Source organism: Python bivittatus, unplaced genomic scaffold (genome assembly GCF_059951505.1).
Source record: "Python bivittatus isolate LINGU-HERP-01145 unplaced genomic scaffold, Pbiv_v1 ctg000700_np1212, whole genome shotgun sequence".
Taxonomy (NCBI): domain Eukaryota; kingdom Metazoa; phylum Chordata; class Lepidosauria; order Squamata; family Pythonidae; genus Python; species Python bivittatus.
Window position 1 is genome coordinate 88614785 of NW_028277098.1, and position 12789 is coordinate 88627573.

The following is a 12789-nucleotide window of genomic DNA, read 5'->3' on the forward strand; positions in this document are numbered from 1 at the left end:
CTGTTTTTTGCAATTGACTGATGGTGATTTTGTCAATGCCAGTAGTGTTCAAGTGGTGCTCCAGATATGTCTGTTGTTGTTGTTGTTGTTATTATTATTATTATTATTATTATTATTATTATTATTATATGGGTACTCCAGAATTAGATTCACAAAGACTGGTGAAAACTTAATAATTCAAGTCCTAACCAAGGACCTAAAGAATTATTAAGGTGGCATCTGAGGATATAGGCAGCTGCAAGCAGGGTATATATATTTTTGTAACACTAGGGTGCTCAGGTCCAATAAATTCAAACATTTCCAAATATCGAGGCAGTCCTTTAGGTATTGCTCCAAGGGCTCCAATAACAATTGGTATAACAGTGGATTTTTTTTCCACAAGTGTTCAACTTCGATCTGCTATAATAATAATAATCAATAATAATACTTAATTATTATTATTTTATGTATTTCATTGGTGTACTGCCTACATCTTACATCTTGGAACTGTTTTCTATCACACATCTTTCCATCTCTCTGAAGATGGCTTGGGTCCCCATCCTTCATCCTGAAGATGTTCCCTCATGGTCTCTTCTCTTTGGATGGAATTGACGTGTGGGTACCCATGAGGCAACAGACCACTGGAGAAAGGATTGTGCAATGAAAGCAAGAAATTCACATGTACCTCTGGGCCCTCTTGTAGCAGTCACTTCCCCCACATATAGTTTATAAGAACTTATTTTCTCCTTTGGAAAAAAGTCAGGAGCTAATTTTTAAAAATCAAATTAAATGCAGAGGTTTTTTTTTCCCAGCACATATTTTAACGGGTTTTATTTGGTGTAGTTCTGATCCAAATACAAAAGTTCCTTTTAAAGGCATTCAAGGAAGTTGCTTTCCCCCTATGAGTCACCCTATAGACATTCTGTGCAAGCAGTTGTGTTATTATAAAGTAGATATTGCAGTATATTCTATCACCACCATATCACAAGAAAATAACCCTTTCTGTATCATGAGTGATAGGACTGGATTAATGGATTGAGGATGTAGAGAAAGAACAAGAACAAATTCCATTCTGGGATAGGGAGTTCAGAGCAGCCTAGAGTGACTATATGAACTGAATGAGAACTTCATCTCTAAGCCTATGTATGCTTTATGTTAATAAATTCAGTAACATTTTTTTAAAAATCTCTCATGATTTTCAGTCAACCAGCCATTCCCTTCTCAAGTATATATTTAAAAGAAAAAATTAGGGCACATACTAATATATCTTGCTTTGTATTGGTTACATTTTGGCTTCATTTATCTTGGTGTTCACCTCTTGAGTTAAAGGAAATGATAGAGAAGCAACCACGAGAAACTATTATTTTCTGTAATATTTATCATTCTTCCTCTATTAACTGTATTGCAAAGTAGGCTACACTCTAGAGACAGTTGCATCATTACTCCTCCTGGCAGTTGTGATGTAACATCACATTGTATGTTTTCATAGATATACCACTGGAGTCACTAATGCAGAATTGGGACAGTAGATTTAAAATTTGATGATACTAAATCTCTTAGGTTTTACCAATTGTTAGTCCAAGAAGAAGGACGGTCTGTATTTTCCACAATCTGCATTTTATGCATTGGGAACATATGCAATCAGGTCAAAGACTCAAGGTAGTAGAATGGATTAGATGATTTCAGACAGTGAGTGAAGGTTCAGATTCTGGAATACTTCTTGAACTGAATTAGTACAAAATAATTAGAACTGAAATGAATGGCAATGAGAAGATTTGTCTCCTGGTGTGCTAATGTTTTATTTTTAGAAAGCTTGGTACCTGAGAATTTGTGTGTGTGTGTGTGCATGTGTGTGTCTGTGTCTGTGTCTTTGAGTCTGTGTTGACTCCTAGCGACTGTCTGGACTAGTTCCTGCAATTTTCTTGGAAAGAGTTTCTATGGTACGATAAAGTTAAAGTTAATATAGATTTTAAAAATCATTTTACTAGATGTGCCATATTGAGAATATGGAACAGATATATATCTAGGTTGTCTCCGAAGCTTCCTTTATAGTTGTCACCACAAGAAGCTTTTTACAGAAGAGAAATTATAACTAAACTATAACTAAACATAAATGGTTAACTTATGGTGACGTATTGGAATTTTCTCAGAGGGACTTTAAACTGAAGACAAGAGAGGAATTGATATCAGAAGGTTACATGTGTCAATGGTTCTCCTATGTACAACTACAAGGAAAATTTAAAATAGACAAAAGGACTTATTTTGAATATGATAAATCTGAATTTGAAGCAGAGTTATGTAGTAATGATGAACATTTTATTGCAAGATGAACAAGTTAAGCATTGTATGATAAAATGGGCTAAAAACTTTGGTTACAATATACAGATGGAACAATGGGAAAATGTGGCAGAAAAGACTGAAAATTTATATCGTGTTACCTTAAAGAGAATTTTATAAAATGATATATTGTTGGTACTTGTCACTAGAAAAATTATCTAAAATGTATAAAGGTAGTTCAAATGTATGTTGGAAATGTGAACAACAAGAAGGGACATTTTATCATCTCTGGTGGACTTGTAAACCCCCCCCCCCCAAAAAATGGAATGAGATACATATTTGCATATAGAAGATTTTAAAGATTAATATTCTATCAAAACCAGAGACTTTCCTTTTGGGCTTGATGGATAAACAGTTAGAAAAAACTTATGGAATTTTGTTTTTATATGTGATAACAGCAGCACGGCTTTTATATGCACAGAGGTGGAAAGACAAGATATTACCTACAATGGAAGAATGGATGGTGAAGCTGATTGAATTGGCTGAGATGGAGAAATTGATGGCTTTGATTCAAGATAAGACATTGTGTAGTTTTAATGCTAACTGGAAATCTTTTTTGGACTTTTTGCAGGAAATAGAAAAAAATGAAATTATATTGTATGGATTTGATGGTTAGGAATAATATGGATTCATAGAAATAGTGGAAGTTATGTTGTAAATTTAGAGTAAAAGTTTGATGTATACTGTTACTTATATCTGTTGCAAGGAGGGTCAGAAGTCAATTCTTTTTTTTTTCTTTTTTCTTTTCTCTTTTTTTCTGCACTTTTGATCTTTATTACTCTTTTTTTCTCATCTCCTTTTTTCCTCTTCTTAATCTTTTTCTTAATATTAATTCTTGTTAGTTTTTACTGTTCTTTTTTTAAAAAAAATAAAGTTATTATAAAAAAAAGGGAAAGCGTTTCAGAGGTGGTTTGCCATTGCAAGCTTCCTAGGGCTGAGAGAGAGTGACTGGCCCAAGGTCACCCAGCTGGCTTTGTGTCTAAAGCAGGACTAGAACTCATGGTCTCCTGGTTTCTAGCCTGGAGCCTTAACCACTACACCAAACTGGCTGTCAAGAAAGTAATGCCAAAGGCCTATGACATTTGCCAGTTTCAACTGGTGCAATCCACTTTGCCTCATCAGAATCTACTACATGCATAGACCAAGACTTCAGTGTGAAATATTGTACAGGGGAGGGGGCTTGTGCCAAAACATACAAGAACCATGGAAAGAAAGACTCTCAGGAGCTGATTGCTTGTGTCTTACCTATGTTGCTTGTCCTTTAGCTTTCTTTTTTTTTTTTCCCCCACTTCCAAACAAGATCCCAGTGGATTGCCATTTATTAACCAGGGCCAGGAAGTAAATCCAAAAGTGAGACCTCAACCCATTTATTTTACTGGTTTAAACGGGCTTTTCTTACATTGTGGCTCAGCAAAAATGAATCAGTATAAGATAATTTGAATGCACCTATTTCTCTCCCCCTCCATCATCCTCTTTATTGTCAAAAATAATATTCATTCATTCATTCATTCATTCATTCATTCATTCATTCATTCATCTTTCTTCTCTAGGAATACTCATGGTGACCTACAAAAGCTTATAAACGTAAATATATTGGTACTAAAATCAGCTAATTTTTAAAATTCTGACATTTTTACAGATGCTTTAAGCACCAAGGTGGTGGGAGTAAATGTAAATCTTGAAAGATAAACAGAGAAGGGGATGCTAGTTGTTAAATCTGTAGAGTAAGAGCACCCTTTGGTCTGAAAGTCTTTCTCCTAAAGTGTGGGATTCCCCCTTTTAATGAAGGGTATAGGACATGTTCCAGGATTTAGCCGTGATGTGGAAGGGACATTTGGACTAAGCCCTATCAAACCTTTGCACATATTAAACTTTGTAGATATTCAAGGCTGAGCATTTTATTTTCTATTTTCAGTAAACCACCAAGATAACTGTTGATATCAGCAAGCTGTCCTTTTTCATAGATTGGCAGCTTCTACAGCTGAACTCAGCAAAAGCAGACACTCATATAAAATAATTTTAAAAAGCACATAGGTAGAACAATGTTGTGATGGACCCCCTTCATGATTTATTTTCAGACAGGCAATAATTCTGCTAAAGGAAGCCTGTCAATCATCAAGTCTCCCTATTGCAATGCATAGATCGAGCCCAGCAAGGTGCTACAGGTGATGGCATTAAATTACAGGTAATGACATTAAAGGCCACTAAGAGATAGAAACAAATCAACAGGGTAACTCTCTCATCCATCCTGTGATCATTTAACAGGAAGCCCAAAAATGTTTCATTATGAAACTCTGGCATGAATGGGCTTGGTTGTCCATTTCATCCCACAATACTTGAAGTTGAACTGACCTTAAAAGGAGTATATGCACCTAAATGTAGCAAGGATTTTATCTCTTTCAATAGCTAAAAATATTCCTTCTTTTACTGGGGTAGGAAGCAATTCCTAGATTCTGCCCATTGATCCTCTTTGTTGTATATTAAAATGCAAAGTTGGACAAGGTTCAAAGATACAAAGCAGCTTCTCCATTCATTAAGAGCTGGAACTACTTCCATAAAACTGGACCGGGTAGGATTCAGCACACTTCACCTGAAATGGTACCAAAGACAGTGATGGTATGTGAGTTGTGGTGTTACTCTGTGAGTGACTGCAAGCCTTTGTAAGTCCTGATGCCTACTCCTCAGAGTCTAAATGTTATGGTACAGTACAGAAAACAAATCTCTGCTGAACAATATAGTGGAGGCAGAGAACTAAAATTATTTCAGCACCTTTCTCACTGCCAACCAGGCCCTTGTGCTCTTGAGATATGTGTTCTATTATTGTTTCATCACCTCCTGTTCTCTATTAGCCCCAATCTGGATTCCACTCTACAGGAAAAATACTGGCTTAAGAATGATTATATCACCTGCCCATTCTGTCTTACTATTTCATACTGTGATCAGCACTCTGACAGCGTGGAGACACTCATGTCAAAATGGGCACAATTCTCCTATGTAGCCCTGCATCCAATGGAGAAGAGTTTGTCTTAAAGAGCTCCCATTCATCTTAATAAGGTTTTATCCACCCTGGTAAATATTTTGCCAGCTTTATCTCCCATGCTGCAAATGTATTTCTTGTTTATTTCCCATCTCTTACCTCTTCTGGCACTTAGTTCCTTGTTGACCTCCTTTAGATCCTCATCAGCCTTAAATACAGTTTTTTCTGAACTCTTACGTTTCCCACTAGCCATGATTTGATCAGCAGCTTTAAAAAAGACACAGGGCATAATCCTACTTAGTACACCTAATTACTAAGGTGTACTACCGCCTAGAACAGCTTTTAGCTTGGCAATTTTGTGTACATCTCTCACCAGCATATGTCCAATGTTCTTATCCCATTCAAGTCAGATGTCTACTTCCACCTTTCTGAAATGAAAGCTGACTACACAAAACTCATAACTCAAAAGAATCCAAGTTTGCATGCTTCAGAGAACACTCTGAAATTGCACATGTGATTCTGGATGTCTAAAAGAAAGTGTATTGCCATAAATAGTTATTTCAGGTTAAGAAATCATTTTACATGTTTCCTGAACTCTTGATCTCTACTTACTGCTAAACTGCAATGTACAGACAGAAGATCAAATGGTGTAACTTGCTATGAACTAACTTGAACATGTGATATTTAAAGAGCAATTTTAATGATGATGATGGTGGTGATGGTACAAGTCATTCTTGCATTGTGCCACTTCATATTACATTAGGGAAATAACATGATAGAGTGTTCCCCATTTAAATAGAATCTCTGCATGTAGAAAGCTAAATATACAGAGAAATATAAATATTCATACTTTTCTTTAAACAAAGCAAAGAAAAGGTATCAGCTGTCCAATAGATAACTTCATGTATTATGACTGGACTTGAAAAAACAAAAGAAAACAGTGGCTTAATTGTATAAATTATTAAACAATTAAGTCACTTCTTTACTGAATTCAGAACTACTCCTATTTTGAAAGGGAAGAATGATACAGGGCTGCACAGGATGATGATGGTGGTGGTGGTGGTGGTGGTAGTGGAGGAGGAGGAAGAAGAGGAAGAGGAAGAGGATGGTGATGATAGATCTTCTCTGCAGCAGAGCCTACCCCCGTGGAATGAAGCTACCCTTGAAATCCAGATGGCCCCCACTCTGCTGTTGTTTAGAAGAGCCATAAAGACCTGGCTCTTCACCCAGGTCTTTGGTGAGGGAAACTGAGACCCCTTGCTTCATTCCATCTGGTCTGTTGTTCTTGCCCACTTTTATCCTTTTTCTTCCTTTTATTGGTTTTATTGTAATTTCTTTGTTTTGATTGTTGTGAGCTCCTCAGAGTCATTGGGAGTTGGGTGGCATACATTCTGATGATACTAGGATTTGGGTTCTCTCTCTCTCTCTCTCTCTCTCTCTGTCTCTCTCTCTCTCTATACACACACACACACACACACACACACACACACATATACAAACTTTTGGAGGATATGGCAATTGAACCTAAATCTGCAATGCTAGTTTCTAGGAAAGAGAAAGTCGTTCCTCCTCTTCCAGCCAAATAATGGATAGGTTTCCAATTTGGACAGCCCTTTAATAAAATGTTCTAAAATCTCTTCTATGAAAGATTAATTAACAATGATCCCATTTACATCATAAAAGGAGAAGCAAGGGAATAAACTCAAAAGGTATTGCAAATGTGACTAATTCAGTATATTTATGCTTGATTTTAACCTTTTCTTAATCTTGCATGATATTTATTCTTATGTGAAACTGTAATACCCGGTGTCCTTGCAGACACCATTGTATCATTTCATCTCTCTCCACCTCCATTTGTTACAGATTAGACCAGTGTTTCTCAACCTTGGTAACTTTAAGATGTGTGGACTTCAACTCCCAGAATTCCCCAGCCAGCAAGACAGAAAGATGCTACTGCAAACTTTCTGTCAAGTTCAAAGTATTGGTTCACATGGCATTCACTGAACACTTGATTGGATTAAAATAAAATAAAATAGAACTTTTATTATTCCAAGCAATATTTTCTACTAAACAGGGCTGGAACAACAGCAAGTTATATGGCCCATGAATGCATAAATAAAAGGCATGATTTAAATTTATAGGAAAACATCTTGGAAGGATATTTGCTGTGGTCTAATGATTGAAGAAGGAACAGGAAATAGTATTCTAGGGAAGGGAAATGGATTACTGGTGTGAAAGTTTAAACCCAGCCCAAATCTGCTAGGTGGCCTGAAAAGTAGTATCAGACATGTATAACTATTCAGAATGTTTTTGAGTATAAGTTGGTTGCCTGGGATCCAGGTTGTTTTGTGAAAAAAATGCATGAAAAGTTTGCAGCAAGATAAGTTGAATTCTATAACAACTATAAAATATGGAAGAGCAAATTGAGACAAATTATGCAAAATGCTGTCTATTATTAAATAATTAATTTGATTCTGGGTGTCATGGACTTATGCAACATATGCAAATTTGTCTGAAGCCATGATTGTTTCACTTTTCAAAATGTGGGATACTTCTATGTGATCGTTAGTTTCCAAAATCTTCTTATGCTTGCTTAAAATGTATTCTTATATCCTGGCCCCTTAATGTGCACTAGATTGTTAAAACAAAAACAAAAAAACCCGACATAAACTGTGTTCGAATTGTCTTACTGTCTTGCGGGCTATATATTTATTTCATTAGTAGTACATTAAAAATGCAGACTGAGGTCCAAATTCTACAAATAGATTTGCTCATTTGTCCTTGGAAAGTAATGAGAATGGCACAAATAACATAAAAGGCAGAATTGGCTTCTGTTAATCCAGAATCCATATGGTAATGCTGAGTTTCCTGTCTGCATATGTAACAGATGCAGGAGTGTCTTCAAATTCTTTCCATACCTTCAAAAATACCCGCACCATATATGCTTGTATTGTAGGTCTGGAGTTTATATCTGTCAAATCTGGCTGCATGTGGAAGAAACATGATGCTAAAATATGCAGCTAGCATGGGAACTGCATGAACGTGAAGCCCTGCACTTGAACTCATCAAAAGAGTCCACCGTTGGCCAACAGCAAAGCGTCCATTTGATGCATTCATGCTGTCAATGATGCTGTCATCTATCAGAATATCAACAGAGGATTTCTCATAAAATGACTTATCTCAATTTGTTTGAAATATTCCTTCCTTCCTTCCTTCCTTCCTTCCTTCCTTCCTTCCTTCCTTCCTTCCTTCCTTCCTTCCTTCCTTTTATCCTATCCTATCCTATTCTATCCGATCCTATCCTAAACCTGAGATCCATTGAGAGCTTTCCAAAATATGGTTAAATCAATAGCCACAAGTAAATTAAAGTAAATTAAAGGAACAAATTACCCTGAGTGTAGCAACAGTAGAAAGAATTTCTAGCCCAATAAGACTGCAATTGGCATATTGACGTATAAAAAAAAAAAAAAAAACTTGTGCCTGCAGTGATATTGTTGCATCCAAAACGATTTCCAAACTGTGCATCCAATCCATCAGGAGAACTTCAGCAGATGTACTTCATCTTGTTTGGATTTCTTAGCCGTCATTCCATCCATAATGATGCTAAACATTACTTTAGAAAATCTCCTGCATCACATGAATTAGATGAAAATGTGAGAGAGCTGAATGTCATTCCAATATTAGTAGCTTCTCAGTGTTTTCTCCCAATGAAAATATGAAAGGTTGGGTTTCAGTGTTTAACAGAACATTAATTCCTTCAGCAGTACAAAGTACAGAACAGTCTTTCAGATAAATGAGGAACTGAAGCAATCATATGTGTTCAGGTTCCTACCAAGGGTCTCCAAGCTCCCATTTTTCTTCATGTCAATTTCAGTATACCAACTCTTTTTAAAATGCCCATTCATCCAAAATGTATACATTTGTTCCTATCTTCTACCTCCCTGTGAAACTATCTGAAGTTTGAAGTCTCAGAAAAGAAATTCAGCTCCCAATTCCTTTGCTATATGTATGGGCATCTACATTTATGTGTGTATGTGTAAACAGTAGAAATTATTTACACAGAACATTAACTGAAGCCTACAAACATTTGAGCAACTATATACCAAAGAGTTACATACCATCCATAGTCCTAAACAATTAAGCATTCACATGTCTTCCCTTACCTGGTCCAAAGAAGAGGAGTTAGGCTGATGAGGCACTCCCTCAACTTGTTTGATATTTCCACCCTTTAAACAGAAACCATTTATCTCTGCATGACTCTCATTCTCAGAATGCACTGTTGGAAACTACTTCATTCATTTTCAGGAGGACTTGTATTAGATTACAGTTCCTGTAAATTGTAATTTACACTGGAAAGCAGGAAGATGGAGAGAGCCCTTCCTGGGGGTGGGCAATATTGGGTTGGATTGGAAAATAAATGAAAAAACTTTCTAACATTTGGAAATAGCTTGGCTGTCTTTGGTAGCCACATTAAACCATACCAGTACATTTATATCAACACAGCAGAGAAAAGGAAAAGGAGAAAAACAGATTTCCACCCCCACCCCCCCTTCCTATCACTGTAGAATCCTTGCTATGCCAGGATACATCTGCATTAGCTCAGATTAGAATTCCAGAGCCCTTTTCTTTGAGGTGAGCATTATGAGTTCTTAAAGCTAATATTCTGGCCTGGAACTTGTGCATTTTGCCAGCCACTTAGCTTTCATATACTTTTAATAATGGTGCACTGGCACATGGAGATATTGTCAGAGTGATACTAATAACCTAGGGCAAGAGAGGTAATGAGATGAGACTATGCAAAATGGAGCAGCACGACTATCAGTAGGTCCCATTAAGTTGTATGGGACAGAGCAAATAGATGAAATGCAGATGAAAGACCAGGAAAGACAGAGTTAGGCTTTCCACCAATTATTTTACCCCAGGTTTTTTTCACATGGAGTTGCCATTCACTTCGGTGGAGAAAGGACATTGTTTGAACTGAAAAGTTCTTCTCAACTAGGATTAGGCTCATGTTTATTCATTTTTACTTTTGATTGTTGAGAACAATCCTTTTTTTAAAAAAATGAATGTTTCTGTTGCAAATTTCAGTCTTCCCAATTTGCTCATTAGCTACGATACCTTTCCACTTTGTTCAGCAATTTCAGCTACTCAGGTATCATATAATGAAGGTGATGGTGATGTGATGTTTTATAGCCAATCAAATTTAACTATATGCTGACACAGAGAGGGTGAAGCTATCTGGGCAATTATAATTGTAGCTAGTAAGGAAGATGGGGATGAGTAAGTCAATTATATTTAATCTGCTTTGCAGAGATTTCTGAAAAAATCACCAACCAAAGGCAACTTTTAGAGCTAGCAAAAGATGTTAGTAAAAATCAAGCCTCCCATTCTTTTTGGCCAAGCTGTAATTTCAACCTGTTGCTAAATCATTATGTTCAGAAGACTCAAGACCAATATTATTCAGTCATTTTCTCAGAAAAAAAGAATAAGATGAGTAAGAAAGTCATGTGGTTTGTTTCTTAGTAAGAACCTAGAAAAATTTGTAAAAACTAAAAAAAAAAAAATGGCAGAAAGGTTTCTAAGTCTTTAAAAACTGCAAATAGAAGGAAGTAAAATTGGCAGCTTTGCCCATAAGCCAGTTAAGTGCTTGGGTCCAATTTTCAGTTTCACGCCCCATCCTTCATGGTTCTATCATCCTTCAGCATCTAGCCAGTTTTCTTGTTTCTAATTGTTCTTATTTGTCTCTTCTCAGTTAAACTTCTAGAGACTACTTTTTATCTCCATCACCTTTAGAGGCCATTGGAGACCTTAAATTTGGTAGACTAAAGCCTTTGATGTTCAGCTTTTGGGTCATGATTCTGTCATCTCCTCAACCTATTAAAACTAAATCCAGGCTTAATGTAGAAACTTCCATTTCCAAATGACATTTTGGCATTTGACATTGGCTAATTCTACTGCAGATGTTATGTGAATTTAACATACACATTTGGATCAAACTGAACGCATGCAGGCTTCATGAAATAGATATGCATCCTAAAATTAACATGATAAAATATGTATCTATTAGCAATATAGATAGGAACAGATGCTTCTTTGGATACTAGAAAAATTAACCTAACAGCCAGTTGTACAATAACAATATCACAAGACTAGAGGATCTAAAAGAATAATCAAAAATAATTTAATTACAGATTTATGGACATTTGTACTTTTTCTGACTATATACTTCAAAAAGGGGGAGAACCTACTGTTTTCGATACTATTTTAAACTTTCATTTATTATTATTATTATCATAAAGTGGTCTTTACATTACATTATATTCTATTACAGCTTCTATATTCTTATATCAGACAACTTAAATTTTCTATACATCCGGATGGGTATTCATTTTGCCATTTATAAAACAGATAAAATCCAGCCAACCCTGATAAAATAAAGATTTCCCAGTTTGTTTTTAAGCATGTGAATTTTATCAGAGACTTTTTCAAGTAAGTCAATAGCCCAGTTCTTATCAAATCATTTTCCAGATGACAAACCATCATAATATTTCCATTGGTGGGCAACGACTGATTTTACTGCTAAATGTAGGTAAACAATAAGATGTTTTTTTTTCTTTATAACTTTTTATTCCATAAAATATATGTAATGCATCTAATTTTGGTGAGCATCCTTTATTTGCTTGGTTATTGCTAACATTTCATTAAAAACCTTCTTCCAGGACTTTGAGACTTTATTGCATTCCCACCAAAGATCTTTAGTAATGTACCTGAATTACAGAATATAGAGCAATCTTATTGGAAAATAGTATGACACTCTACCCTTGAAATACACCTAGATATTTTCATGCCCTTTGGACCTAAAAAATTAGGCAGGGCCCCATGCTATTAAATTGGCAAGGAACACTTCATCATACATTCCATGGGATACTCATGAGGGACTAATAGGATCACATAGCTTGATAATATCACTTTGTCAAATATAATCCATCAAATGTGATTACAAGGGAGTGCCAGTGAAGATGAGCAAACTTCTGCACTGGCTTCACTTCAGGTGCAATCTGAGACAACTGCTGTTTTTTCAGTCTTGGTAAACAAACAACAACCAAAAAAACACAACACAACAAAAAAACCCTTGCAATCTCAATAACTCACTTTGCACACAGGAGATAAAAGATCAAAAGCTGTCAATCAGCTTACCTCTTCAGATGAAAGGAAATCAACGTCTTGCTTAGGATTCGAAAACTCTGGTGCCAAGTCCACAGTTAACCAGTCACTTGATTGTAATCTTTTCTTCACATTTTCACTTTTGTTATTGAATTGGATTGTGGAGAAAGAAGATGGCTTTCACCAGCCAGTAGGGGTGAACTTGATAAAATGCGACAAGATCCAGGTAGGTTAGAATTCTTGTTCTAGCAGCTTTTTGAAGTTATAATTAGAGCTACAATCCTGTATTCACTTACTTGGAAGTAAGTTCCATTGAATTTTATTTTATTTTT

At 35.9% G+C, this 12789-nt stretch overlaps 1 protein-coding gene and 1 pseudogene across 3 annotated transcripts in view; one reads left to right on the plus strand and one right to left on the minus strand.

The window, feature by feature from the left end:
• Positions 1-9418, minus strand: part of LOC103056394 (elongation factor 1-alpha 1-like) — a 46276-nt pseudogene extending 36858 nt beyond the window's left edge.
• TSHZ2 (teashirt zinc finger homeobox 2) overlaps positions 1-12789 on the plus strand; it is a 374737-nt gene that overhangs the window by 60736 nt on the left and 301212 nt on the right. The gene's annotated exons all lie outside the window — the stretch shown is intronic.